General features: G+C 54.5%; 1 pseudogene; it reads right to left on the bottom strand.

Moving 5' to 3' along the window:
* Window positions 1–1,791: 1,791 nt before the first annotated feature.
* Window positions 1,792–6,604, bottom strand: LOC146766469 (olfactory receptor 14J1-like; annotated as a pseudogene).
* Window positions 6,605–6,804: the final 200 nt, after the last annotated feature.

The raw sequence follows: 6,804 nt of genomic DNA, 5'->3' as shown, positions 1-6,804 counted from the left end.
CAAGGGACCATTGTGACACTGAGGGACCAAGGAGACCCTTGGGAGAGCCTGGGGACAATGGAATCAAGAGGCCATTGTTCCATTGCAAGGACTCTGGGAACTGAGGGAACAATTGTGACACTGTGGTGCCGCATGGAACTGTGAGTTGTGGTTGTTCATTCTGAAGAAGAAAACCATCAAAGGAGACAAGGCAGTGTCAGGGCACAGGTTGAACTTGATGATCTCCAGGGTCTTTTCCAACCTTGCTGATTCTGGGATTCTCTGAAACCACCCTTGGAGAAGTTGCAGAAGGAGCCCTGGGCCTCCTCTTCAGAAGCTCCAGCAGTCCAGGTCCCTCAGCTTCTCCTCACAGCCCCAAAGCCCATCCTGTCAGTCCTGCAGAGCCTCTGCAGCTCCTCCTCACCTCCCAGAACAGGGAGCCCCAGAGCCAGACACAGCAGCCCAGATGTGCCCCCCTGGCCTGGGGTGCCTCTGGCAAGGGAACAGCACCAGGCACTGCAGGAGCCTGCAGACAATTCCTGCAGCACTTGTGGGATGATCCTGCTCCCCAAGGGACGTTCCCATGATGCTGAGTCAGGAACTGCAATGGGGAGTGGGGCCAGAGAGGAAAGGGCAAACAGGGATGGGCTGTTTGCAGGGGAGGGAATAGGGGTGGACAACAGGAAGAAATTTGTATCAGGAAGAGTAAAGAAAGCAAAGGGGAAGCCAAGGAAATGGTCAAGGCAGTGTGGGGGTGGCTGCCAGGCAGCCCTGGCTCTGAGCAGCAGCGTCTGCAGTGGGACAGGAAACTCCCAGCTGATGGGAACAAACTCTCTGACTGACTGCAGAGGCCAGGACAAAGCTGAGTGGTTTCCCTGGCATCCCCCAGCCCTTCCTGGCCCCAGGGGCTGATGGCATTTGTGCTGCCTCAGGTCCATGTCCCCACAGCACCAGCATGGGGGTGCTCCTGCCTTCTGTGTGCAATGCAAACAAGGGCTGCTGAGCCAGTGCTGCCGTGTCTGTGCCTGCAAGGATGCGGCACCTCTGTGAGCAGGGGGAGAGGCCAGGGCTGCAGAGGGGGGATGTTGTTGGCAGCTCCATGGGGACGCTCTGGGACGCTGCCCTGGGCTGTGCAGTGCACTGGGGATGGATCAGCCCCTGCTCTGCTGCTCCTTCCCGTCTCCCCCAGGGCCCTTGCAGAGCACCAGCCGTGCTGTTTGCCCCCAGCCCGCCCACGGCCAGCCTGGGGCTGCTCACGGGGGTTTTCTGTGCTGAGCATTGGCCTGGCCGTGTTCTTGAGAGAGCCTGGGCAAGGAGCCTGGAGCCCCCAGGCCCTGGCCTGAGGCGTCAGTGCTGCCCCAGCAGTGCCCATGGCCTGTCCCTGCTGCAGCCCCGGCACTGCCACCCCCAGGACTGTGCCCGGCCCCGAGAGCACTCAGGCCCTGCAGCAACACCAGGGCCACCAGGGCAGCGGGGCAGGGCCACGGGAGCAGCACTGGCAGCACCAAGTGCTGCTGCTCCTGGGCACAGCTGCTGTGACAGCCCTGATCTGCCCCAGCTCTGCACACAGACATTGCTGCTGCAGCTCCAGAGAAGGAAACAAAAGGGCATCTCTGCAGAAAACTCTGCTGGGACATCCTTTAGTTCCTTTAAAGCCACCGAGAATACAGCCCCTCATTGACACAGTCTGTGGGCACAGTGAAGATGGAGAGAAACAAAATTAAAAATGGCAAAAGGAATGACTTTTCTTGTTGACAAGATTAAGAAAGTAAAACAAAGAAAAAGGACCTCCAAAATGAAACCAACAAGAAGTATCAAAAAAATACTTTTACTACAAGTGATTTGGCAAAATTTTCAGCAGTTTAATGTTTCTGATAGCATCCAGTCCTCAGTCTCCTCACTGCAGCCTTGAGCTCCTGGTTTCTCAGGCTGTAGATGAGGGGGTTCAGGGCTGGAGGCACCACCGAGTACAGAACTGACAGGGCCAGATCCAGGGATGGGGAGGACATCGAGGGGGGCTTCAGGTAGGCAACTGTGCCAGTGCTGACAAACAGGGAGACCACAGCCAGGTGAGGGAGGCAGGTGGAAAAGGCTTTGTGCCGTCCCTGCTCAGAGGGGATCCTCAGCACGGCCCTGAAGATCTGCACATAGGAGAAAACAATGAACAAAAAACAACCAAATAGTAAAGAAATGGAAAACACAAGAAGCCCAACTTCCTTTAGGTAGGATTTGGAGCAGGAGAGCTTGAGGATCTGTGGGATTTCACAGAAGAACTGGCCCAGGGCATTGCCATGGCACAGGGGCAGGGAAAATGTATTGGCTGTGTGCAGCAGAGCATTGAGAAAGGCACTGGCCCAGGCAGCTGCTGCCATGTGGGCACAAGCTCTGCTGCCCAGGAGGGTCCCGTAGTGCAGGGGTTTGCAGATGGACATGCAGCGGTCGTAGCACATGATGGTCAGCAGGAAATACTCTGCTGAGATGAAGAACATGAAGAAAAAGAGCTGTGCAGCACATCCTGTGTAGGAGATGTTTCTGGTGTCCCAGAGGGAATTGTGCATGGCTTTGGGGACAGTGGTGCAGATGGAGCCCAGGTCGCTGAGGGCCAGGTTGAGCAGGAAGAAGAACATGGGCGTGTGCAGGTGGTGGCCGCAGGCTACGGCGCTGATGATGAGGCCGTTGCCCAGGAGGGCAGCCAGGGAGATGCCCAGGAAGAGGCAGAAGTGCAGGAGCTGCAGCTGCCGCGTGTCTGCCAGTGCCAGCAGGAGGAAGTGGCTGATGGAGCTGCTGTTGGACATTTGCTGTGGCTGCCCATGGGCACCTGTTCATGGAGAAAGGAACAGTGAAGAGTTAGAGGAGATGCCTGTAACAAAAGTTAAAGCCATTTCCCATACACCCTCCTCTGTAACACAGATGTATACACTTCTGTATTTAAGAGCTTTGAGGTTTTCTTCTTATGCTGCCCCCATGTTTCTCCTGGTATTCTTGGATATCAGAAACCCTCAGCATATCTCCTTCCCATTGAAGAACACAGTGAATTTTCTGAGGAAAGATGATGAGTGGAGACTAAGAGAAGATTATTTTTCATTCTGTTTGGAGCTTCTCTGGGCTTTCATCTTTCTCACTTGAAGGATGTTCACACTCCCATGGAGGTACAGGTAAGAGCAGATGGATCCACCACAGCTCAGCTCCACATTTATAGCCAAGAACTCACTTTGCTCATTTCACCAACCCTAAAGCATTTTCAGTGTCACAACACCTCTACCTTTCCCCATCAATCTTATAACTCAGAGATGCTCTAAGACAGGTTGGCACCCTGCATTGAAGCTCCCAGCTTGGACTGAAATCTCAGGGACACTTCCAAGTGTCCCTCTGATGGCACTGGATGAAGGGAGGTGCAGCTCCTTCCCTGGCTGCACTGCCAGCATTGCCCAGAGCCGGGCACTGGGGACAGCTGTGTCACCCTGAGCCAGCTGTGCCCCCTGCCAGAGCCCCCAGTGCCGGGCAGCTGCTCCCAGCCCTGTGCTCTGCAGAGGGAACTGGGCCCGGGGCTGCAGACCTGCCCCACGGCTTTGCTGCAGCTCTGCCTGCACAGGAGGGGCTGCACGCCTTGGAGCCCCGGCCCTGAGGGCAGAGGCTTGGCTGGGGCACAGGAGGGAGGGGGCTTGTGCAGAGGGAGGGGCTGCACTGGAGGGGATCCTCTGGACATCTCTAAACTCTCCCTGCCTCAGCATTTCTGGGTTTTGTTTTCTCTCCTTCCCTGATCTTCTCTCTGCTTCCTGGAGATTTTCCTCCTGCAGCTGTTTCCTTGTGCCTGATCTCTCTGTGCCAGCACTCCCAGACCCCAAATCTCTGTGCACTCTCCTTGGCCTGACAGAACCCTGCCTGTTTGCAGGGCACTGGCTGGGGGCAGGTTCTGTTTGCAGCTTGGAGAAAAGACATCTCAGACTGAGCCAGATGGCTCCAGCAAAGGTGATGCTGGTGCTGTCCATGGGCAGAGTGGCTGCAAGCACATTAGGGATCTCTTTTGAACCTATTGATCACTAAAATAACAATTCTAATGTCTCATGCACTTGTCAAAATTCATAATCCACCATTAATATTTATCCCCCTTCCCTGCCACTCTCCAATAATAGGAAAGTGAATAAAAAGTCTTAGGATATTTCCTACTTTTTATCAAAATCTTTGTCTTGGGAAAATTCTATGAATGATAAGAAACCCTCAGCATGTCAGAGCTTCATGAGTATTTTCACCTGCCCTGCACCAGAAATACTCAGAGTTATACTCACAGGCTCTGTGGGCATTGGCATGTTCCAGCTTTAGGAGATCACTCCAGGAGCTGCAGCTGCATTGTCCTGCAGCCAGAGGTTCCTGTGCCAAGGGCTGGCAGTGATTCTGCCCCAGGCACTTCTCAGCCCCTTCCCAGCCCTGACTGATTGAAGCTCTCTGTGCCTCTGTGCTGTGCCCGGGCTGGCTGCAGGCAGTGCCCCAGCCCTGCTGGGCTGGCAGAAGAGCTGCTCAGCAAGAGAAATGTGCTTTTGAATCTCTGCTTGGTTGCCAGGATCACCCTCTGTGCCAGGAGCCCAGCCCAGCTCAGCAGCACAGACACAGCACAAGGATTTTAATGAACCTCTCAGGGGCTGCTGTTGTTTTCATTAGTCTCAGTCCCAGAGAGTGTGCTCAAAAAACTTCTCAAAACTCAAAGTGAGATTGAAACATTGAAGTTTCTTGGACTTTTAATGGGTCCCACTGAGGGACACGACTGAGAAAGTGTCCCCAGGTAGAGCATAATGCTGGAGGCAGAGCTAACCGCAGAGCACAAGCAAAGGAAAGGTGTCTCTGGTGCTGAGCAAACCTGGATGTGTTTCAGGAATGCAAAGGGCCCAGGCCAGAGCCCCAGCCCCTGGCAAGGCAGATCCTGTCCCTCCCTCATTGCTCAGGGCTCTTCCCGGGATGGGCACTGGCATGTGGGGATGTGCAGTGCCAAGGGCAGGACCATGGGGCGGCCCCTGCCAGGCTGCTGAGCAGGGACAAGGAGGCACTGAGGCCCCAGGGCTGCAAGGGTCACTTGTCCCCTCGTGGCCTCAGGCCCAGGGCCAGCAGCCATGGCCAAAGGGCTGCACAGGTTGGCTCTGTCAGGGCCTTGCAGCTGCTGCACATCCCTGAGCCCTCTGCAGCCCAGGCTGTCCCACGGTGTCCCTGCCCTGCGCCTCTGTCCCTGCAGGCTGTCGTCACCCCCGGCTGCCCCACCTCGCTGGCCCTTCCTTTGCTGGCAGCTCTGCCTCCTGCTGCCCCTGCCTGGCCACACAAAGACTTGGGCTGCTCCAGGCTCCTGCTGGGGACGTGCTGCACCACAGCCCTGCCCTGGGATGGAAATTCCTTTCTCCTGGTGTCCAGTCTGGGCCTCTCCAGATTTCTTTGCATTAATTCTTTCTTTTTCTGGCTGTTCTCTGCTATGTCAGAAGGATCCACCATCTCTGAAATCACCCTTCAGTCCCTCCCAGGGCTCTCCTCTGCTCTCCTCAATCTCCACCCCACTGAGCACAGAGATCCTGTGTCCCTGTAGAGTGGTCAAGTGCCTGAGGCCAAAAATGCCTGGACAAGAGGGACAGTTATTTTCTTCAGGAAGGAAACCACAGAGCCCTAGGGCTTTGAAGGCAGATGAGAAGCTGTCACCAGTGACCAAGGCAAGCCTGACCTGTCTGTACCTGCAGCTTCTGTCTGAAAGCAGCCTTTGGATATATGGGGAGTTTTAGGGTTGGAATTCCATTTCAGCTCTGGGTTCCTGGACAGGAATGACAGTTCTCTACAGGAAGGAAAGGATGCAGTCCCAGTGTTTCAAAGGCTGATTAAAGGCAGCCCCAAGGAGGCCAGGGCAGCCAGACCTGTTTTCAGGGAGGAACCCTTGGGCAGACAAAATATGGGAGGCCAAACCCCACTTTTGTCTATGGCTGCCTGGATAAGGACAGTTCTTTTCCATAGGAAGGAAAGTACAGAGCCCCAGTATTTGAATGGCAGATGAGAGTTGGCCCTCAGGAAGCCAACAGAACCTGGACAGTCCTGGCAGGTTTTGTCTGGGAGCTGTCCATGTATATAAGGAATTTTGGAGGCAGATTCTCAATTTTGGCCATGGATGCCTGGACTTGAAAGATGGTTTCTTCCATGGGAAGAAAAGCACAGGCCCCCAGTGTTTTGAAGGAAGATGAGAGGTGGCCCCCAAGAGGCCAAGGCCAGCCAGAGCTGTCTGTCCTGGCAGGTTTGACATGGGAATAATCCTTGGATATAATCAAATTTGGAGGAGTAATTCTAATTTCAGCCATGAATAACTGGAGGAGAAAGACAATTCTTTTCCACAGGAAGGAAAGCATGGAACTCTAGGGTTTCAGGGACAGAGGAGAAACAACCCTCAACATGCCAAGGTCACTTGGATCAGTCATGCAGCCCCACGGAGGCCCAGCCAGCCAGACCTGTTCCATTTTCTTGGATCCTTGGGGCCCTGCATCATCACAATTTACCCTTGGTTCCATGAAGGCCTGTAGGATCGCAACAGATCTTTGTTTCCATGAGGCCCAGTGATATCACAATGGTCTCCTTGGTCCACAGTGGCACAATGACCCCTTGCTTCCATGAGGCCTTGAAGTGTCAAAATGGTTTCCTTGGTTCCATGGGAAAATGCCACAATGGCCCCTTGGTTCCATGAGGTCACAAAGTCTCAAAATGGCTCCTTGGTTCTGTTGGGTTCCCCAGGATCACAATGGCCCCTTGGATCCACCAGGCCTGGATGTGTTACAGTGGCCCCTTGCTTCCATGGGGAAGCAGTGTCACAAT

This window comes from Lonchura striata, chromosome 10 (genome assembly GCF_050655825.1).
Source record: "Lonchura striata isolate lonStrDom1 chromosome 10, ASM5065582v1, whole genome shotgun sequence".
In the NCBI taxonomy this organism is placed as follows: domain Eukaryota; kingdom Metazoa; phylum Chordata; class Aves; order Passeriformes; family Estrildidae; genus Lonchura; species Lonchura striata.
Note: the sequence above shows the minus strand (reverse complement) of the source record. Positions and strands in the feature narration are given on the sequence as shown.